We start from the raw sequence: 24,638 nt of genomic DNA on the forward strand, positions 1-24,638 counted from the left end.
AATATTTACCTGCCAACAACCCGAGGCACGGCCTAAGAGCTTAAGCCAGAGGTGTGAGTGAGGTGGCTTTAGGGCTGAGTTGGGCAAATATGTATTTTCAAGTATAAATTTAAACAAGCGGTTGTGTATACTAAAATAATTAACATACAAACTGAAAGTAAGTTTTAACGTTTTTGGGCGCAGAAATTAATTTTCCACAATTTGTATTCAATGAGGTGTACATTAGGGCGGATCGATTTTTTCACTATAAAATCACATATTCGGGAAATGTTTTACGGATTATTCTAAAGAACTTTTTCTAAGAGGTTATGGGTCTGAATCCAGTTTCAAGCCAGATTATTTACAAAACAAAATTAAAAAAAAATGAATTATTGGTTATATGGAAGATATATGATGTATGTAGTTGTCCGATCTGACCGATTCTGTCAGATGATCAATGGAATGTCAAAAAGCACATACAAGTATGTATAATTTTCATTCGGATGTGTTCAAAACTGACGCTGACTCGAAACCAGATTTAGACCCTTAATCTCTTAGGCAAAGTTGTTTGGCATAACCCGTAGAAAATTTCGCGCATACGAAATTTTTCCGTTGTTTAGGCTTCCTGTAGATGGACCCGTTCTAGTTTGCTGTGAAATTTCGAATTATTTTGTTTCTACTATGTGAAAACTTTTTATTATACATATGGAGAAAACTAATGAATTTCATTATTAAGAAGTTACATGGGTTTATGTGTCAATTTTTTTTAATCTTATTAAATTTTTCAACACCTCTGGAATATTTTGCTAAATTTTCAAGTTGATCCGAATGATAGTTACGAAAATACAGCATTGAGAACTTACGCGCTGTGTGTTTAAATTCGGTTGACAAGATTTTCGAAAACTGCTCATACATTTTTTAAAGACTTGGACGAAGGTTTTTTTCGATTACAACTGGTGGAAAAAAAATGTTGCGAAATTTTAATTTTGTTGTAAGGATGTCTGCCAAAACTCCAAAATTTTGCTTCGTCCAAATTCTGAGTTAAGGTTTGACTAAAACGCGTATTTGTTCACTTTGGATGATTGGATCGTGGTCGTGCAAGGAGTTATTCTACCAAGGCCGGCGCATCTTTTGTCGAAGGATCACCGGAAATGGCGTCTGAATGGCCGAGTTTAAAATATTTAATCCAAAAATTTCAGAATTTCTTTGCTAATAGTGTACTATGTTACTAACAAGAAAAAATTCTCATAAAGGAAAAGGCAAAATATCTCCTATCATCAAATAAACAGTCGTCGCGTCCGCAACTTGGTCACACGTCACTAATGACAGTCATAACTTCGAAATTGTTGATATTTTCGTCTATCTTGGAATCTTTCGCCAACAGGTGCTACTCTGGTCTGAGTAAGCAATTGAAAAGGAAAGTTTTTTCTCGTCGACTGAAGAATAAACTGTACATGTCCCCAATCGTTCCCATTCTGCTATCTGGTGCGGAGGTACGAAAGCGTTAGAAGTGAACGAGAGAGAGAGGGTTTGCGGAAAATGTATGGTCCTCTATGCAGGCTAAGTCATGATGTCAGAATGAAAGAGAAGACTCTAGCTCTGAAAGTATTCGATTCAGTACCCGCCGGTGAAAGCAGAGGAAGAGTTGTATTTGGTATTCCTGTTGTTAACTAGGCTAGAACCGCATAGTACAAATCAAGAACGCTTCGGCAAAAAAGTTTGAAATTTACTTTAAAATCTTCCGATATAGAATTAGGGACTAAGCTTCTGTGGTAAATACAATATTTGAAGAAATACCTATAAAGCGGCAAATAAAAAAATTAATTTTATGATATAACCTATGGGATCTGTTTTACTTGTGTGAAGGGATCTAATGAAGAGGTCACTAAGCAAATTTTATCCACTTTAGTTTAATATTCAAGGACTCTTTTGTTATCTTTACAAATGTGTAGATGGATAGGCTAAATTGTGGCCACTCAACTAGCGCTAGATGCCCTATTTTGATATACTCTTCGTAAGACATTTAAAATATTGTCATTCGTTTCATTATTGTGCCCAAACTATTTGTCGCCCTCATTGAAACTACTTATCGTGATTGAGCTATTCATAGATAAACACGCAAGGTTTGATATTTGATTCTAGATTCCAAGAATTCTAAATCGGTATTGTGAAAGAGTTGGACACACGCACATGAAGTATAGAACCGTTTCCTTACTCTCTTCGAATTTGCAACTGGGGCAAATATTGTTACGAGGCAATTCCGTTTTTTAACGTTTGCTATCCAAATGATCAATGCGCTGTTATGATATGATATGATGTCCTTAGTTTTGTCTTGTCATATTTTGGTCATATTGGTTTCACAATCTTGTACTTGGTTGTAGATTTCTATTTGTGCCGAGTTATTCGTTTCCTTATTTAGCTTCCTCTTGATAATTCCAAACGAGCACTGTACTGTCTCCTCCTCATACTCGTTTAAAGAGACTCCTGACTTACTCCATACTTCAAATCTGTGGTGGTTAAATGTTTTCGAACAAAACATTGTTCCAATTTATTTTTGTTTATTTAATTTTATTGTTATTAAGGGGTTATAAAAAACGAATTTTTCAAATTTTTTTCTAAGAAAACTTCTCAATTTATTTGTCCAAAAATTTGTACGCATATTATTGTGTCTTTAACGGTATTTTAGGACTTAGATTTAGTAAACATATTTATTTAGAAAGGAAGTAAAGCTGATCTACGGGAGCTCTTCTCATAAAAGACGGTTTCCGGTGACCACTATATCTCTGAACTAGTTCCTCTGAAATGAATATACCAAAAAGATTTCGTTAAAGTAGTGATAAATCTAGTAATAAACCAAAGAAATAAGTAAACTAAAATTTTTATTGGTTTTTATCCAAAATTTCGGCCTTAAGTTGTTTAAAAAAATATTTATAGGTGGGAAAAAATCTTTGTTTGATTACTAAAAAGCTTGTGAAGCTTGTGCTAAAATTTGAGACTAATCGGCTTAGTCGTTTTCGAGTAATGCCGGTCACCGACTTTGAAAACACCATCTTGAGAAAAACGCGTTTAAAGTTTGGCCATGTACTTCCAAGCGCTCTGAAACGCCTATTCGAATTTGCGTGTATATTCACCGGAACGATATGACGGTTTCTGTGTGCATTCTTAAATGTATTTTAAAAATTCGATTTTATTTTAAATTCTAACTGTACATATATAAGCCCTTGTACGGGGCGATAGGCTAAATTTTTTTTAACTTAATGTGAATTTCATAATTTTAAAATATATATCAATTTCTTATAACAACAAGCTTTTCCATTAAATTTGTTTTGCTGTTGGCAAAACCAAATGTTTAAAGAGCATCTAACTTCACTTCGTAAATATTTAATTCAAGCTCAAACCACATATACGCTTTGTTCATACACAATTTCGCAGAAAACTTCGTTGTGCTGCTTAAACTCCCCTCCTTTCCAAACCACAACAGGTGCCTCTTCTTGTCGGTTTAAATTCGAGTTTAGGCATTTGACTTATTGGTGATGCGGCTTTTAGGATTTTCGTTTCAGCCTAATCTTAACCACGTCGGTTTTTTCGCTGGTTTGCGTCTCGAAGTATTTAGCTGACAATATACTTTGTACCTGCTGAAAGTTTGTCAAGCAGCTGCGTAAGCCTAAAGCAGCCATAATCTTATTTAAACACATCAAACCTAGACTTATATACTCCTTCCTGCAGTCGGAAGCGCGGTTGGCTGAGTGTGTGTTTCTAATACCGTCTTGGTTGGCGGTTATGGGGTGGTCCAGTGATTTAGTGTGCAGCATTAGTGGCGGCAGAACTTTCGCTACGCTAAGTGAGCATTAAGCAAATTAGCTATGTTAATTAGTTTTGGTTAATGAGCAATGTAAGCGGCAGTGTTGTGCATAAGCTACCTGGGCGTATACGCAATCAGCTGGTTGGATACAAGCCAGAGTATACAGTATAGAGTAATTATGTGCGTGGGAGCATATACTACTTAGTTAAAGCGAGTAGAAATTGTCGCCGGATATTGCTCCTGCCATTTGAACATATTTGTCGGAATTCTTTAAATTTTATTTGAGTAAAGTTTATGAGAAAATTTCTTGAGGTTTTTCGCGTATTTCGAGAATGTATTTCAAAGTAAAGCAAAAAGCTAAAATAATGGAGACAAGTAAAAAATCACTAAGTAATGATGATGCTTTTGGATTTACATTTGCTTCTCTGTGAGATTTTATACAACTTTAAAAAAATGTGTGTCTTTGTGTGCGTGTAATGCAAACTATTTTTGATATTTTTTTGAAGAAACACAGAGAAAATATTGAATGAAAAATATGAATTGAAAATGCACTAACAATTTCCCCACATCGCCGTATGAATAGCAAAACTAATTATTATAAAAACGCTGTGATATTGGACGAATAATTTTCTTTGAATAAGAATCCAGTAAAGAATATCAAGCCAAACCTAAAAAATTATAACCAATACAAAAAAGAAAAATAAAAATATGATATACTAAAATCACATTTTAATATATAAATATTTCCATCAGCAAATCAGTTTCAATGAATTTTATCCCTTTTCAGCTGTTTTTGTATATATTTTCCGCTTCATTAAATTATCCAAGCGAACTTTTTCGCTTTTTCGCTAACTCACTCATTCATTCATTCATTTAAATTAATGTGTTTGTGCTTCAAAGTAATTAAAACTGCAAAGCAAAAATTGCTAAAAGGATGTAAATTAAATTTCAAGTTAACTGCATAAAAAGCATGTCAAGACAAGCAATAAGCGCGGCGAATGACTTCACAACAGTGACATGTAACGGCACGAACACCAAGCGAATTGGCAGCATTTGGCAGGGCTAAAGCGAGCAAAATGAGGAAAACATACACAAGAGCGCTGCATAAAGTAAGAATGTAGAAGGGAGCATTGTATGAGAGAAGTTTAAAGAAGCGCATAATTTTTCTGAGTTTGAATTTTGCAGTGTATTCTCTTCTTCTTCTTGTTCTTCTTTTATGAGCAGCACGTGTGCTTGGGTCTTACTTTGTTAATAGGGATTAGTTAACTAGTAATTAAGTAAGGATGAGTCGACTAATGTTTTGTAAAGAGTTTTGGGCAGAATATAAATACATAGACCATAAAATTGTTAAGCAAAGTTGCGGAATTAATTTTGGTGTAATATTGAAATATCACTCATTTTTTAATAATTAATTCTTAATAAATATCTTGCTGACATATCGACAGAAAGTAAGGCCTAAAATTGGTCAAGATATTTTTTTGTTTATAACAGTAACGCTTTTTGTGTTAAGACAGATTTTCTTCACCAGTTGTTTTTGAAGGTGTGATAGGTGTGGTGAAAAGTTCGTAGGCTAGTCGAAAAAATTTTAGGTTTTCAAACTTTGATTTTAGTTTTTAACATAATTATCTTATAGGGTGATACAACGATGATATGTTTTTAATATAATTTCTATAATATATGTACTCGTAGATCTTGGCACGCGTTGCTGTGGTATACATTTTATACTATTATTCATATAAGCTATTCAATGCAGTGAAAATTATTTACGAATAAAGGTGAAAATGTTTTTGGCGGTATAAGAACCCAAGGAATTTTACTGGAGGTTTAATTTTGAATATATTGATAAAAATAAATTTCTTTGGAAAAAATAACAAATTTAATGCTGCTTTCTCAATATCTGGTTACCAGTCTTTCTTTGCAGTTAATAGAGTTGTTTGCTTAATAGATTGTACTTAATAAACATAAACACATTGTGGGACCGGCCAATGTGTATGGTTAATGGAGATGTCCGCTTAATAGAGCGTCCTTTCACAGTATTTTTTATTTAGGATTGTTTTTACTTTCTTTTATTCTAAGCTGTTTCGAACTGGACACAGTGTGCTAAATTTTGCTAAAATCGGTTCTGTAGTTTAGGAGTCAATCGCAGCTAAACAACGTGGCACGTGGTTTTTATATATAAAGATTTGCCTTAAGCCTAAAAATTAATCTCAATCATTGCGATTGCCTCTTCACTGTTGTTACTTTTTTTCCAGCGAGCATTATTTTAAGGTCAGAGAACAGAAAATAGTCATTGGGGCCCAAATTTGCAGAATACGGTGGATGCAGAAACAATTCGAAGCTTAATTCAGGAAATTTTGACATCGTTTTCATTGGTTTGTGATATTCAAATGCTTCAATAAAACAATGTAATAGCCGCTGTTGAATGTTTTTTTCATCTTGTAGATACTTAGTAGATGAATATTATACCACGTGCACCCCAAAATACTCATGCCGTAACCGTATCAGCCAACTTTAGCGTCTTTCCATGCTTTGGGTACGGTTGGTTTTGTTGTTATAGTGGCAGAATTCTGTCATGTTGACAGTCCTTGACCAGATAAAGAATCCTGGGCTGGTACGGTTACATAGACCGGACTATGGAAGAAACGGCTTTGGGGTCAGCTTAACATGTGCAGTCCACTGGGCTAACTGTCGATTGAATGCCGGTGTGAAGCGAGGGAACTATGCTTCATCCTTTGTCACCCAAAAATTTGGTTTTACTCGCATAACGTTGGAATAGCTTAGGTAGCGAGATAGGCCCAACTCGGTACATAATATATACAGCATACATTTCATATAATATATACAGCTATTAACGTATTGACATCCATGACACAGCTCGAGTAAGCCGTAACAAATGCCCCATCAGCAGAAAAGGTTGCAATCTAAAATCCTTAGAATCATCACGCGTGCACCATGACACATGCGTAATGAAAACATTTATAAAGATCTTGATATTCCTATGGTAAAGAAGGAGATTGAGGACAGCAGAATGAGACATATATTTCTAAACTTTGCGAACATCCAAACGCATTGGCTGATGTCTTGGTAAATTTTTGCAATCAAAGTGATCTACCAGCCTACTAGAGAGCAGCGCTCTATCAAAAAAGCTCAACCACATTCTTGAGCTTCTCTAGTTTTAAATTAGATTTAAGATTTCAATACTTATTGTTAGGCTTTACCAAGCAGATCCAAAAAAGAATAGCTTCAAACGCCCATCTATGAATGCGTTCTCTTTGTCTGGCTAAGGAACACGTAACATAGCCTCATGAGATAACGGGTGATTTTTTGAGGTTAGGATTTTCATGCATTAGTATTTGACAGATCACGTGGGATTTCAGACATGGTGTCAAAGAGAAAGATGCTCAGTATGCTTTGACATTTCATCATGAATAGACTTACTAACGAGCAACGCTTGCAAATCATTGAATTTTTTACCAAAATCAGTGTTCGGTTCGAAATGTGTTTCGCGCTTTACGTCCGATTTATGTCTACATATCATTTCTCATTTCTGGTTGAATGGCTACGTAAATAAGCAAAATTGCCGCATTTGGGGTGAAGAGCAACCAGAAGGCCGTTCAAGAACTGCCCATGCATCCCGAAAAATGCACTGTTTGGTGTGGTTTGTACGCTGGTGGAATCATTGGACCGTATTTTTTCAAAGATGCTGTTGGACGCAACGTTACGGTGAATGGCGACCGCTATCGTTCGATGCTAACAAACTTTTTGTTGCCAAAAATGGAAGAACTGAACTTGGTTGACATGTGGTTTCAACAAGATGGCGCTACATGCCACACAGCTCGCGATTCTATGGCCATTTTGAGGGAAAACTTCGGACAACAATTCATCTCAAGAAATGGAACCCGTGAGTTGGCCACCAAGTTCATGCGATTTAACGCCTTTAGACTATTTTTTGTGGGGCTACGTCAAGTCTAAAGTCTACAGAAATAAGCCAGCAACTATTCCAGCTTTGGAAGACAATATTTCCGAAGAAATTCGGGCTATTCCGGCCGAAATGCTCGAAAAAGTTGCCAAAATTGGACTTTCCGAATGGGACCACCTAAGACGCAGCCGCGGTCAACATTTAAATGAAATTATCTTCAAAAAGTAAATGTCATGAACCAATCTAACGTTTCGAATAAAGAACCGATGAGATTTTGCAAATTTTATGCGTTTTTTTTTTTAAAAAGTTATCAAGCTCTTAAAAAAATCACCCTATATGATGTGAACGCCCCAGCTTTGGTTGACTAATATCTTAAAGGAATATATACAAGTAGTATTTATGCTATTGAAAAATGAGTTAGGAATACACACACATACCAGTGTGAAGCAAAATATTTGTGCTATTTTGGAGTTGAAAATGTTATATTTCCTACAGGGTAGCATAAATAAATATGTATGCACTTGTTTGCTAGTTTATAACTCATTAACTCGGTATGATATCATTACTGCATCTTCGCTAGATAAATCAAAATGTACCCTAATTATAAATTGTCTCTTTTTCGAGAATTTCTTTTAACCATTTCTCGAAAACTGCTTACTTAAAAAAGCTCTACATCCCACTAAATTCAGCTTAGCACGAGTTTAGCATAAACGTTGCTTACCAACGAATACCCATTTTCCATACGTCATCAGTTTTTTAACATCAAACAGTTTTTAATGACGTCTACATGGGAGTGTCATATGTGCAGATACTCTACCAGATTTTAAAATGCCACAAAAGGTGCCTGTGGTTGAAAGTTATTAATGATGTTGCTGATTATCCTTATGCATCCACATATGTGTGCTTACGACATCCATAAATACTTATATGCGAGTATAAATCACGCTCTTGAAAAATAATGTTGAAAACCAGCTGCTGCTTCTGTCTGTATATGAAGTTGATGAATATGAACAAATTTATGTACTTCTGCACACGGCTATAAATAGCAGTATCCATTGCCTGTGGACACACCTTTTCAATATGCAGCTGTCACGTGTTACCGCAGTGGCCATATGGTAACGCTCGCTGCTGCTACGAATGGGGAAAATGTGCAGCCCACAGATAGAGTAAGCAGAAGCACCAGTAAGAGAGTAAGTATAATAAGACAATAACCCAGCAGCACTAGATAGCTGAACCCAGACTTATATTTTGGGGTTGACCAGCATAATGTGCTAGAGAATGTTTTAAGACTGGATCTGACAAAGGAAATGGAGGCTAATAATCACCTCGCATCTGCCTGGAAGATATATGACCTACATATGTACATATATGTATTGTTTTGATTTTGCATTGCTTCTAACGAATAAGCTACCGAAAGATCGAGTGTTGCGTTCCTCCAACATTTTTTAAACATTTTTTAAATTTTCGAATTTCTAAATCTCCTACGATTATTCTTGTCTTGATGAAATTTCCTTTCCTCATACACTGAAGAAAATTGGTGCTACAGATGAGCCTGATTCAATTGCAAGTACAAAAATAAAAGTTGGTACAAAAGATCACAATAGGATTAATGAATGATTTAAACAAGAAAAAACGTTAACTTCGGTTGCACCGAAGCTAAATACCCTTCACAGGTGCATTTCTGTTAGTAACTATCTGTTCAGTTTGTATGGCAGCTATATGCTATAGTAATCCGATCTGAACAATTTCTTCGGAAATTACATAGTTGCCTTAGAAAATAATCTATACCAAATTTTGTGAAGATACATTGTCAAATGTCAAAGTTTTCCGTACAAGAACATGATTCAGATCGTTCAGTTTGTATGGCAGCTATATGTTATAGTGGTGCGATATCTGCCGTTCCGAGAAATGAGCAGCTTCTTGAAGAGAAAATGGTGTTTGCAAAATTTCAAAAGGATATCTTAAAAACTGAGGGACTAGTTCGTATATATACAGACGGACGGACGGACAGACAGACGGACATGGCTAAATCGACTCAGCTCAACATACTGATCATGTATATATATTTTTTCCAGTTGACTTTACGTCTTCATTTTTTTCACTACAAGGTGCTCTCCATGTGAATCAACATGTTCAGAATCCTATATAGCTAACAGGAGATGAGTTCGACTTCTCCGATTTTTAAACTTAGCGAGGATCTAAGGGTGATTTTTTTTGAGGTTTGGATTTTCATGCATTAGTATTTGACAGATCACGTGGGATTTCAGACATGGTGTCAAAGAGAAAGATGCTCAGTATGCTTTGACATTTCATCATGAATAGACTTACTAACGAGCAACGCTTGCAAATCATTGAATTTTATTACCAAAATCAGTGTTCGGTTCGAAATGTGTTTTCTCGACAAATTTTGTTCAGCGATGAGGCTCATTTCTGGTTGAATGGCTACGTAAATAAGCAAAATTGCCGCATTTGGGGTGAAGAGCAACCAGAAGCCGTTCAAGAACTGCCCATGCATCCCGAAAAATGCACTGTTTGGTGTGGTTTGTACGCTGGTGGAATCATTGGACCGTATTTTTTCAAAGATGCTGTTGGACGCAACGTTACGGTGAATGGCGATCGCTATCGTTTCGATGCTAACAAACTTTTTGTTGCCAAAAAATGGAAGAACTGAACTTTGGTTGACATGTGGTTTCAACAAGATGGCGCTACATGCCACACAGCTCGCGATTCTATGGCCATTTTGAGGGAAAACTTCGGACAACAATTCATCTCAAGAAATGGACCCGTAAGTTGGCCACCAAGATCATGCGATTTAACGCCTTTAGACTATTTTTTGTGGGGCTACGTCAAGTCTAAAGTCTACAGAATAAGCCAGCAACTATTCCAGCTTTGGAAGACAACATTTCCGAAGAAATTCGGGCTATTCCGGCCGAAATGCTCGAAAAAGTTGCCCAAAAAATTGGACTTTCCGAATGGACCACCTAAGACGCAGCCGCGGTCAACATTTAAATGAAATTATCTTCAAAAAGTAAATGTCATGAACCAATCTAACGTTTCAAATAAAGAACCGATGACATTTTGCAAATTTTTATTGCGTTTTTTTTTTTTAAAAAGTTATCAAAGCTCTTAAAAAATCACCCTTTAGTATAGATGACAATCGAGCTTTGATCTTGCCTTGATCTGACTTTGTATTATAGATATTTATTTATATGTTATACATTCCCAAGTACATATGTGAGACAAAGTAACCTCTATCCGTGGGGCAATTTATGTACACGTTTGAAAATTGCGTGTCGAAAAACGTCAAGCACTGCATAAGCATCACGTTCTTATCAACTCCATACTGGACATCTCATTATTATCATCGCCAACGTTTGTCAATCCATCACATTGTACTTAAGCACATTCTTTGCCGTTATTCGGGCGATATATGCAGCTGGTGGCAATCTATTATCCTCTCACATACACTTGGTGAAAATGCGGCGGTTAGCGTGTCTGCATATTCAGGAGACCGAGCGCCATATAACAACATGATAACCATAATTATGGCTGATGCATACGTTTATCGACTCCAACTTGATGCGACGCTTGGCAGCCTCACCCGGCTCTCGAGCGCCGTTCTAATGCCAAGTCACCTAAGTGTGCTTGTGTGAGTGAGTTTGTGTTCGCTCTTAATATATTTTCAAGCCACCGACTGATACCGGTGTGACAATGAAAAAGCGAAGCAGTGAAAATGTATGCGAATATTTGTTTGTGTGGGTGTGTGCGTTTGCGTGACTGGTGTAGCTATTGCGTCATTATGCCAAAAAGGACCATAGACCGAGAGCATCACGACATTATGACTGTCATTAATATTGCGTCAACAGGGTGGCTTATTTGTGTCGCACATTAGTGGGGTGTAGTGTGGGTCAGTCAGGAAAATGTTGCTATCAAAGCATGCCATTGACGATGCCGCTGTCGCTGCCGCTGCTTTTATTATCATGCACATGTGAAGGCAGGCGACGACATTTTAGCTACTTTTGTACTCCAGTTTCTTGCCACAAAATGCAGTTAATGAATATCATGCAGTATTTATGTGTGAAGCTATATGTTTGTAGGGAGATAAATGTGCTTGTGCCGAAGCAAAATTTTGTTTAGCACAGATAGCCGCATCTTTAAACGCTTTTGGAGCACATAAGTGGGAGAAATTTGTGCTTGGAAATTATTATTTTTCTATTATTTGATAATGAAGTGAATGTCCAAATTAACAGCGCTACTAAAATCGGTAACTTAATATTCTTTGGACTGAAACTATTTTTTCAAATAAAATTTTCCATGAAATTTATTAGAGTAGCATTTACAACAACAGAGTTGTCAAGCCAACGGCAGCTTTGTCCCCTAAGTGTTATAAAGGGTGATTTTTTAAGAGCTTGATAACTTTAAAAAAAAAAAAAAACGCATCGGTTCTTTATTTGAAACGTTAGATTGGTTCATGACATTTACTTTTTGAAGATAATTTCATTTAAATGTTGACCGCGGCTGCGTCTTAGGTGGTCCATTCGGAAAGTCCAATTTTGGGCAACTTTTTCGAGCATTTCGGCCGGAATAGCCCGAATTTCTTCGGAAATGTTGTCTTCCAAAGCTGGAATAGTTGCTGGCTTATTTCTGTAGACTTTAGACTTGACGTAGCCCCACAAAAAATAGTCTAAAGGCGTTAAATCGCATGAACTTGGTGGCCAACTCACGGGTCCATTTCTTGAGATGAATTGTTGTCCGAAGTTTTCCCTCAAAATGGCCATAGAATCGCGAGCTGTGTGGCATGTAGCGCCATCTTGTTGAAACCACATGTCAACCAAGTTCAGTTCTTCCATTTTTGGCAACAAAAAGTTTGTTAGCATCGAACGATAGCGATCGCCATTCACCGTAACGTTGCGTCCAACAGCATCTTTGAAAAAATACGGTCCAATGATTCCACCAGCGTACAAACCACACCAAACAGTGCATTTTTCGGGATGCATGGGCAGTTCTTGAACGGCTTCTGGTTGCTCTTCACCCCAAATGCGGCAATTTTGCTTATTTACGTAGCCATTCAACCAGAAATGAGCCTCATCGCTGAACAAAATTTGTCGATAAAAACATTTCGAACCGAACACTGATTTTGGTAATAAAATTCAATGATTTGCAAGCGTTGCTCGTTAGTAAGTCTATTCATGATGAAATGTCAAAGCATACTGAGCATCTTTCTCTTTGACACCATGTCTGAAATCCCACGTGATCTGTCAAATACTAATGCATGAAAATCCTAACCTCAAAAAAATCACCCGTTATTTAATATCTAAAACTAATTGATAGATTGATCTCTCTGACTTTAGTCATATTTATGAAATTGCTTTACCTAGAATCCAATTATCTATTTAAGTAAGTAAGGAAGGTCTACGTTCGGGTGTCACCGAACATTTAATACTCTCGCATGATAAAGTGATAATCGAGATTTCATTATCCGTCATTTACATATTATTTTATTTTGCTGTAAAATTAATTAGATTAGTAGTTCCTGAGATATGGTTTTTGGTCCATAAGTGGGCGATACCACGCCCCTTTTCAATTTTTAAAAGAAGCCTGAGTGCAGCTTCCTTTTGCCATTTCTTTCGTAAAATTTAGTGTTTCCGACGTTTTTTGTTAGTCGGTTAACGCACTTTTGGTGATTTTCAACATAGCCTTTGTATGGGAGGTGGGCGTGGATTTTATCTGATTTCTTTCATTTTCGAACTGTATATGGAAATGCCTAAAGGAAACGACTCTATAGACTTTGGTTGACATAGCTATAGTAGTTTCCGAGATGTGTACAAAAAACTTAGTAGGGGGCGGGGTCACCACCACCCACCCACTTTTCCAAAAAAATTACGTCCAAATATGCCCCTTTCTAATGCGATCCTTTGTGCCAAATTTCACTTTAATATCTTTATTTATGGCTTAGTTATGGCACTTTATAGGTTTTCGGTTTCCGCCATTTTGTGGGCGTGGCAGTGGGCCGATTTTGCCCATCTTCGAACTTAACCTTCTTATGGAGCCAAGAAATACGTGTACGAAGTTTCATCATGATATCTCAATTTTTACTCAAGTTACAGCATGCACGGACGGACGGACGGACGGACAGACATTCGGATTTCAACTCTACTCGTCACCCTGATCACTTTGGTATATATAACCTATATCTGACGCTTTTAGTTTTAGGACTTACAAACAACCGTTATGTGAACAAAACTATAATACTCTCCTTAGCAACTTTGTTGCGAGAGTATAAAAAATCATACTATTTTTTTGAATCAGACTATTTCATTTCATTCTACCATAATCCAGCATCAATGAAGATATCGGTTATAGTGTCTTCTAAGTATGAAAATGTCCACCAAAACTGGTGGAAATCGACCATAAGTTTTTAATATCCTAGATACGGAACATATGGACCCAAGAATCTTTTCCAGAAAATAATGTGGTCTAAAATCACTAGTTCCCATTTACCTATTAAAAAAGTTTCTAACTTCCGGCTGAATTTTATCGTATATGTATGTATATCGGCCAAGATGTATAGTCAGATATATTAGCAAACGTAAGTGAACGTACTCTTCTTCTTCCTTATTGGCTTATATACTGCTTACGCGGTAGTAGCCGAGTGTACAACAGCGCGCCATTCGTTCTTCCTTTTTCCCATTTGGCGCCAATTGGACATTCCAAATGTAGCCAGGTCCTACTCTACCTGGTCTTTCCAGTAGAATGGAGGTCTTAGAAATACTCTCGGAACTGGTGTGTTTTCATCCATTTCGACGTCATAACCTAGCCAGCGTAGCCGCTGTCTCTTAATTCACTGAAATAATGTCGTCGTATATCTCGTACAGCTCATCGTTCCATCGACCGACAGCGGTATTCGCCGTTTACAATGCGCAAAGAACTACAAATCTGCCCTAGAACCTTTCTCTCGAATATTCCTAAGGCCGACTCATAAGATGATGTCATTGCACCACAGAGCAGGTAGGTGATTATGGGAGATTAGTACAATTGGGCTTTTTTCGTCGAGAGGTGACTTAACTTATCAATTGCCTACTCAGTAGCACCTGTTGGAAAAAGTTATCCTGCGTTGGATTTCCTATGATGACGTTGTTTTTGGTGTTAATGCTGGTTCCAAGGTAAACAAAATTATCATGGACTTCGAAGCTATGACTCATAACAGTGACGTGCGAGCCAAGTCGCTAACGCGGTGACTATTTGTTTGATGACAGGAGATATTTCGCCTTGCCGTCGCTCAAAACCAGATTCATTTTTTTCGCTTCCTTGTCCAACTTGGAGAAATCAGATCGTTGTCAACGGCATTCGCCAGTAGTTGTACACTCTCCTAGAAGATTGTACCTCCTCTATTCTTCTCTGCCCATCGTTTTTGCTCTTCTGTTTTGTTCATTAGGCAGATCGCACTTAAATTCCAATCATCCCACAATATCCTGCAAAGAAGCCTGTGCACCTTGTCAGTTTTTCGCTGCCGTATTTGAATAGCTCGCCCGGCATTATTGTTTAATGCTGAAAATGGGTGAAATGCATTCATGAAGTATCTGAAAGTGAAGCTGATTTATAAAACTTAGGCCTAACCATCCAGCATTGATCTGCAAGGAGACAACCGAGCTTCAGCCTGTTCCCATTATGGAGGTAGTAAGACTAGATTAACTCTTTCAGTCGGTCCTTTCCTCCCATATTCCCTTGGAAGTTATATGAGCAGTGAAAAGTCAGCTAGGACTAAGCTCGGTGACGTGTTATTTCAAGTATTTTGGAACAAAACCAAAGTATGCGCGGATTGCAGAATGTTTGGACCCGCAATCATCTAAGTTTTCAGCTTATCTGAGTTCGAGAGCAGCTTTTAGAATACTCGTATACACTTTCCTGAAAATTTTAGACAATATTCTAGAGGTATTGTGGAATTAAATAATTTTTTGAAACCCGTAAACCCATGTAACTCCTTCAGTACTCTAACGGAGCGAGGATGTGCCCGAACCTTGATGACTTATGACTTGGCCTTCCTTATATACATAGATCTTATAGATTTCGTGAAAATATAGTCCTAGAATTAAATTACTATATCACTTACATTATATAGTGAGTAAATTTTTTCATAAACGTTATCATCTCTCAGGGAAGTAAGGTGTGCACTATAACCTTTTTCCGGTGCGTACAACTTTTGCATAAATCAAATTGTTATTGCATTGTTTATTATTGTAAGATAATAAAAATTTATATCGCATATTTCTCATGTATAAAAACATATAAACCTAAAATAACATTCTCACAAAAGTGCCGTAATGCCCAATGATTTAGGGATACGCGCCACCGCTGCGTATGCGCAATTTTATTTTTTTGCTGTATAGTAAGCCCATATGTGTACATTTGTTGGTGGTTTACGCTTTGTTGCTCCCTACGAGCCACAAAAATTGCCATATGCTATGTAATTAACATAATTAATTGATTAAAATGGTGCAATTAACGTCAACATTTATTGCATAAATAATTTATCTTACTTAATGTAAATATTTGCAATAAATTTGCGTGCAAACACACGCCGGCACGCGTTAATAAATGCGATTGTTTCGGTTATGAGGGAGTCAGCTATATGTGGCTATATTTATAATACGAATGTGTATAATTTTTTAATTCAGCTTTAAAATTAATTGTGTGCTGGTAATGGTAAATGGAGGCTGGCGGGCAACTATTACTGCTTATTTGCGGATTTTAAATGTTTGTGTAAATAAAAATGAAAAAGAAAACTAACGACAAGCAAAATCGTGCACTTCCGGACACCAAAAGTATAATATCACTCACAGGTGCATGTTTTGTAGCATTAAAGGTAATAAAAATATGATTATCTTGATTTTGATCGTTCAGTTTGTATGACAGCTATATGCCACAGTAGACCGATCTGAACAATTTCTTCGAAAATTTTAATGTTATTTAGAGATTTTGCTCCTCCACAACTATCATCAACATATTGAGGTTTTTTTAATTGATGAGCAGTCTGGAATTGTTACAAGTAAAACAAGTAGAAACGAAAGCATCAAATTGACGAAATTTTTTCTATCAACATGGTCTAAAAAAGGTCGGAATAAGTTTGCTCAATATCTGTTCACTGATATGTGCATCGCTGAGTTAGAATTTTGTATTTAAATTATTTCATATAACCCTTCTCCACGCAATTTTATAAGTGTAATACGTTATAAGAAATCACCATGTTTAACCTTTTATAACTCTTTATTTTTCTTATGAAGCCATTTTTTAATTGTATGATGTTCAGACACTATGTTGTTATAATATCATATTTAATCTCAACAATTTCTCTGCCAAATATGCGTTAAAAAATGCCATAGTCAACGCCTTTATCTCAGCCATCAACGCTGTTTAGACCGACTCACTAAATACCACTTTTGTGTTTCTAATCCCTGTTTGACACTCAAATGCCGCTGAAATGGTAATATAAACTATTTCCATTCCATATTTTCTACGCCCACTCATACCACGCAAATGCTGATATTGTTGGCGTCCGTGCAGTAATTAATTTTCGCACTAGTCAGACACCACAAAGTCACAACCTTATCGGTGAATTTATGCGCGCGTTTTCTATGCGCACCGTTTGTCACGCCAATTAGTTGATCAATGTGCGTGCCTAACTACTGGGTATCGTGTGTATTGTGATTAATGTGCTCTAATTAATGTTGAAAGCCAACAAAGTTGACATTCGTCGCATTCTTCCGGCTGCCGGTGGGCACTTTCAAATTGTGAGTGGCGAAATATTTTCCAAAATAATAATAAGCATGTAAACATATGTTTAACCTCTTTTTATGTATGTATATACAAGTATATGTATAAATGTAAAAATGGTTGTGTTTGCTTGCTATTATATAATTATAATCACGAACAGTCATTATCTAGGTAAGTTTTGACATTTCCGCTTTGGGGAAACCGCAACAAATTAGTTTGGCCTGTTAATATTTGCTGTGTGCATAATTAGCAAGGGCTTAAGGTGGACGTGAGCAGAGTCGCCATGTGGCACGTAATCAGAGATTTAACCCTAATATCTATACTACCGTTAAGCATGCTTGTTTAAAGTTTAAAGATAGAATATTAAGTATGTTGATCCTTTGTTTATTTGTTGGACAAAGAGTGTGATTATGCGTACTAAAATGGATTATAGCTTTCCCCAAAAACGAACTGATTAAATATTTAAAATTATAATCGTTTGTTCAAGTGTGTTAATTATTTTACTGTCAATTGCCTAATTCTCAATGCTAACGAAAGGCTGTAGTATGCATGGCTTAGAAGCAATACAAGCGACTAATGAGAAAATATGTTTATTTAACTAGTATTTGATGTTGAGCTATTATGATATTAGGTATTTGGTATATGATATTTGGTATTATTTTTAGTACCTACATACATGATAAATACATTTATATCTTGAACACGGTATATTAAGTTTGCTACGAAGTTTGTGACTCCCGGAAGGATAGTTCGGAGATCCTATAAATATATACATATATATATATATATATGTAGATCATCAGAATGGCAAGTTGATTTAGCCATGTTGGGTGCTTGTATATACGCGCCCTAGTCACTCAATTTTTGAGATATCGCTTTGAAATTTTTCACATGTTCTTTACTTCCCAAGAGGCGACTTATTTGATAGAACCACCCTTGTCGGACCAATAAAGCACATGGCTGTCATACAAACTGAACGATCAAAATTATGAAAAATCTTGCATGGAAAACTTTTTTAACTGACAAAATATCTTCCTGAAATTTAACATGGTTTATTCTCCAAAACAAGCGTATAATCACCAAAGAAATTGTTCTGATCGGACCTCTATAGCGTATAGCTGCCATACAAACTGATCAATCAAAGTCCAGTCCATGCATGAATATATTTTTGTGAAGGGTATTATAGCTTCGGTGCAGCTTATGTTTACGTTTTATGCTCGTTTTCATTTCATTTTCACTTGTCTTTGTCACTTGTCACACTGTATTTTATGTCACAATCATATCTCGTTAAATTTTATGTATACGCCATGTCATCCTATTTATTTGACCCGGAACTTATATATATAATATATGTAATTGCATTAAAAATACTACAACTATCTTTTAATATAAATATATATATGTTACTAAGTGTGAAGCCGATGTTTATAGATAATCTGGTTATTTAGAAAAAAACGCTGTCTCTACAAATAAAGCCGTTGGAATGATAGTCGGAGCATTAGGTGACTTACTCAAAAACAGTCACTCATAACGATTTTCCTGCACTGTTACATATACATATAATAATATAATACATATACAGTTATCTGCATACTTAGTAGAAAACAGGGAATGTAGATCTCCTACATAATATTAATCGCAACTGAAATTAAGTGCATACTTAGAAATTACAACTACAACCTCACAACTGCTCCCTCCAGCCTAGTTATCTTAACTGCTGAGCTCCTCGGACCACTTTTCACTTCGCAGTTGCCTTGGTCACGATGCCATTGAATGCTTTGTAGGTATATGCGGTTGTATGTATTGCACCGTTAGTGGCGGGGTCGCGACTCTGCCGCGCAGCGAGTGTGACGAGCACTCATTAACGATGTGTTTGCGGGATCAAATGTCAGTGGAAGCAGCCGCAGCGCGTAATTATCTGCAGTCAGCAACAGTTGCTCGTCGCACCCAAACACACACACACACACACAGGCAAAGAGCATCGCTTTGGCTATACGCTGGTGCAGCGTTCATTTCCACTAATTGTTTGTTAGCTTATTTGTTTTCGCTCAGCGTGTTTTGTGTGGGCTTTTTGCATTGCCTTTCATACACTTTAGTTTTCATTTCGCCGCAGACTCCAATACAGGCGTCTACAATTGCGTTAGCTATTTCCCCATTGGACTTTTCTTGCGCGCAAATAACGGGCAATTGTTATAACAGTTGTTGGCGCTATACACTTGTGAGTGCCTATATGTGTGTATAACGGCATGTTTAGTTGTTGTTTAATTGCTTTCTCGTTTTGTGGTTGCCGGCGCCGCTTTGTTGCATGTTGCAGCTGGTAATACAAGCGTTTTTGTTGCTGGCCGCCACGTGGAAGCGTGCTCACACACAATGCCATTTACAAATATGTTTGTTTACTTGCTTGCTTTTGTGTTTTTGTAATGAAATTAAACTGCTCCATTAAGATATTACTAAGTGTGCACATGCAAATGACAGTTTTTATGCGTTCGCAATTGCGCGCTTCGAATATCGTGTGCATTCGCGCGTTAATCGCGTTTTCCCTTTGATATGACATTTCAATTTCAATTTAGAAATGCTTGTAAGTTCAATGCCGACTGCGGCATTATACATTTATGTCCATTAACGGCTAATGATCGGAAATTTTATTAAATTACTTTTTATCCCTATTGAGTGTACATAGCAATGCAAGCTATAATTCCCATTATGAATCCGATTAAATATTTTATAGATTTTGAGAACGAAAGAAGCAATAATACAGATGTTTTTATGCGAGCTTTAAAGAGAGGATTAAAATCCGTTCTTCTAACATGATTTTTATAAAACGTGTGGAGAACATGAAAAACGTTAACTTTGACCGCAACGACGCTACCAGATGTGAAGTGAGCATTAAGGTAACAATGAGTTGGTAGCGAACATTTGTTGTGAATGAGCCTTAATTAATTGGTTGGCTCGACAACTGTCAAACATGCCAATTGCAACAACCTTACAGTCATTGAATTTTTGTACCGAAAAGTGATGCTTTGCGGAAAGCATTATTTTTTTGTTTCCATTTGAAGAAAAGTACTGCAGAGTCACATCGAATACTTGTCAAGGCTTATGGTGATTAAGCTCTTCAAAGGAATATGCAAAAGTTGATTTCAATGATTCAGAGCTAATGATTTTGATGTGAGAAATGAAGAACGTGGAAGACCACGTCAAAGGCGCCGAACTGCTAGCAATTTTTGAATGAAAATGATACTTTGAGTCAAATACATCCATATGAAATGTCGTACAACAAACAATTTCAGACCGATTGGAAGCTATTGTAAAGCACAAAAAGTTTGGGAAATGGGTGCCATATGAATTGAAAAAATTACAAATGCCATTTCGAAAAAACAATTGCGAAAGGAAAATCAGTTTTCCATCGAATTGTCACTCGCGATGAAAATTAGATTTATTTTAAGAATCTTAAACGGAGAAAATCAGGGGTTAATCCGGGACAACGATTAACATCGGCTACGAAAGCAGATCGATTCGGTAAGAAGACAATGGTTTATGTTTGTTGAGATCAGAAGGATGCGATATATCATGAGCTCCTAAAACCTACTGGAACTGTCAAGGGATCCCCTCGGAGTGGCCCTCAGAAAAATGACTGTTTTTTTACGATTTTTTTTATGGTGAAATTAAGTAATAGGTTAGATTAAAAAAAAAAGACACACACACACACGTCGAATACAAAATGAGTTTTTTATATTTATTTATTAGGTGTATAATAACGAAATAAATTGTTGAAATAGCACGTTAAAAAAAGTCCAGTACGATGTCCAATGATCAAAAATAAAAATTTCAAAAAGCTCATTAATCGGTAGGAAAGTCGTTATTGCGCTATAAAGATATTTTTGTTTTGAAATTTGACAAAATTTCTCTTTCATTTGTGTTCATCGACGGAACACGCGCTGGTTCAGCAGCAAGTCGATTCCTAAGCAGAAGTCAAAATTTACATCTTATCCACAAGTTGCCAGAAATTGAACGCCTTTCTAAAGCAATGCTCAATACTTTTAGTAAATTTTTTTAATTTCTCGTTCAAAATTAGTCTTTCCTCTTCACTAAAAAAAAAACACTCTTTCATACTGGTACACGTTATATAATACCCGTCTTACATGCCTTTTTAATTAAGCATTTATCATTAAAGGACATACAGAGAGGGTTAAGTTTGTATGGCGGCTACAGAGTTCCGGCCTGAACAATTTGTTCGCAAATTTGAACTTTACGTTGGATAATAATCCATCCATTTTGTGAATATATTTTGTCCAAGAACAAAAATTTTCACACGTGAACGTAATTTGGATCGTTCTAATCTAATTTGGGGAGAAAATGACGAATGCATAATTTCAGAACAATATCATAAAAACTGCGGGACTAATTCGCATATAGAATTCTAAACACACAGATGGCTACATCTGGACGCAGGTAGACACGCTGATCATTTAAACGTATATATATATATTTTATAGGGTCTACGACGTTTCATTCTTCTTCTTACAAATTTTGAGGTAAACTTAACATAACGTACTAAGTGCCTAAGAGAGTGTGCAGCACTTACTATGCCGATAGTCCTCCTTACAAACATTAAACACAAAGATTCTGTAAAAAGTGACAGCAAAAACTCAACTGAATGATGAGAATTGTATATCCTGTTATAAGCCCTGGTGAGACTAAATGCCTTACACAAACTGTCATAGTTGTATGGAAGAAAGTGAGGTGGAAATATTCAGGCAGCTCCTCCATTGTTCAACTTTTGCAGGACTGATGTTGAAACATCTCGGCAGCCATACCTTCGGCGTATCAGGAGGCATAGGTGAAACTGTCATTAGTCATCTCAACAAATTTCTGATAGGCTCAAAGTGCTTCTTCGATTTATACGAGTCTTTATGATTAGTTTTATAGTAGTTTTGGGTGGGATACCTGTTGGGATTAACCTTTGAAAGTAACCGAATCTTTTAAGTAAATACAGATCACACTTTCTTCATTCTATTTTGGGCAATAAAACGGTCTTCGCCTTCGCCAGATTAGGTTCACTGTTTCGACTGATGAACTATTGGATTCTTATTCTGTCAGCAGTCGCGATACGATGCAGATACGCCTTCGGGATGCGCTTAAATAACGTTAAACTTTGCTTTGAAGGTATACGCTCTCTGCTCTCACTGCTCTATCTGCTTTGTAACCGGTGGGCTGTAAAGATTGTAGGTTAACATAGAAAAACATTTTTTTTGCTAAAATCCATTTCTTTATTTAATAGAGTCGTCTTCAAGAGCAACACAATGATTATAGCGGTAAATGAACATGCTGCCTTGAATTTCATAATACTTTTCATTTTTTTGAAATCTTCGCGCTCAAATCAAAAGTAAGAGTCCCATTTCTGTTTAATTTTGAGAGTAGACGTCTAATGAAATAACTGCACGATAGTTTCTATAATGCATTTCCTATCAAATCCCCTTCTAAAAGCTTTGTTCCCACAAAAAACTTACACCCTTTATGGTGTATCCGTAATTCATATTTATGTATATAACTTGTCATATTGGACTGCATAACTTTGTTGCAATATATTTTTATTGATATGAATAAAAGAATTTTTATTGACGAACTGCAGAATAGGTCTCAAATTGCTTTCCATGTGTGTATGTATTGTGTATATGAATGTATGTAAACATTGTCAATGAATTTCCAATGCAAAAATATGCAATTTACATTTATTATATTACTACTGAGTTCACACCTTTTAATTGAGCAAATAAAATAAAAGCTATATTAGTCATATTTATATACGTGATTTTAATTTATAACAGAAAATTGATAATTAAATAATTATTGACACACGGCACAGTGGTTGATTATTAACTTAATTGTTTGCAAATATTTTTGATGAATTTAAATTAGATATAATAGAAGTGGATGGCGCGGTGCTCCGCAATTGCAGGTATGTTTGTGGTTATTTGACAGTTATTTGATTGCTTCAAATAGCTTATTAAGGGAAATTTCATTACAATAATTTATAAAAATTCACGTTTCCACTTTCTCGCATTGTTGTTGCCAGTTTCGGCTTGTGTATGCAATTTGAATGCATTTATGAATTTCAAAGGAAAAAAGTGAAAATTTGCGCCGCTATCTACACCTTGCGAAAATTGTATGGAGTTTAATTGCCTATGGCATTTAATAGTATTGCCATAGCGATTTTTATCTATTAATAGTGCTTGTCGCTAAGTACCTATTTGAGTAGCTGAAGTACCCGTTAAGCTTTGACACTTGAGAGCACTGTTGCGGGAAGCAATTATTGAATAATACAAATGTCAATATTTATGTAATAATATCTATATATATAATTAGTGTCAATTCTCTAGCTATAAAGTTTTTAAGCAGTAAAGTAGAACTAATTAAAAATGGCAGCACTGATTGTGCTTTAGAAGTACTATTAAGACTTTACTCATGCCATTAATGCTTTAAATATTGCTTTAATTATGATTTGTTATGAATAAGTAACTGTTCGAGTGTTTTTACGTATTTCTCTTTTACTTTCTTTCAGCAATTTACGAAGCAATTCAAGAAGTCACCTAGGATGGCTTGAAACCCTTCAGAAAAGGTTAGTTTAAAAAACTGGATTTGTTTTTTCTATGGAAATAAATATGTTTTCGAATAATATTTACGAATTTAGTACCTTAATGAGATGAACATTTTGCTGTCTTTTCATTTATTTAGCTATATTTTTCATAGACCATGCAGCTTAGCAACTACGATTAACCTCTAATATGTAACTGTAATATTGCGATTTTGATATTAATATTGTTTAAGTATTATTCTCAAAATATTTTTCGTCTAAGCATTGTTTAAGTTTTAATCATGCTCTAAATGTAAATATATATGATTGATTAGAAGAGAAACTCGAGTCGTACTTTACAAAATGTCAGTAGCACCGAATCACTTCGTAAAAAGACAAGAAAGGTTGCCAGGCCACAGCAAAATCGCAGGTAACTGCAAAGCTATTAAGAAAAAGTATCTTAACTCCGTTATTAGTGAAAAGATGACGGGTTCCCAAGTGCGTTCCCTATTATGACGATCAGCGAACATAACCACACTTCACTTATATAAATAGACGCTATTGCTCCTTGCAAAATTCTAACAAAATACGAGCAA

At 36.1% G+C, this 24,638-nt stretch overlaps 1 protein-coding gene across 4 annotated transcripts in view; it reads left to right on the forward strand.

Annotated features, from left to right (window-relative positions):
• The window catches only part of LOC105224605 (5-hydroxytryptamine receptor 1), a 184,702-nt gene that overhangs the window by 17,250 nt on the left and 142,814 nt on the right, over window positions 1-24,638 (forward strand). For 2 of the 4 annotated variants that reach the window (XM_049448655.1, XM_019989669.3), the window contains exon 2: window positions 24,031-24,087. The exons of the other annotated variants lie outside the window; for them this stretch is intronic. The gene's annotated coding sequence lies outside the window, so the exon portion shown is untranslated. The remainder of the gene's footprint in view (window positions 1-24,030; window positions 24,088-24,638) is intronic. 4 annotated transcript variants of the gene reach the window in all.

Source organism: Bactrocera dorsalis, chromosome 2, assembly GCF_023373825.1.
Source record: "Bactrocera dorsalis isolate Fly_Bdor chromosome 2, ASM2337382v1, whole genome shotgun sequence".
Classification (NCBI taxonomy): Eukaryota; Metazoa; Arthropoda; class Insecta; order Diptera; family Tephritidae; genus Bactrocera; species Bactrocera dorsalis.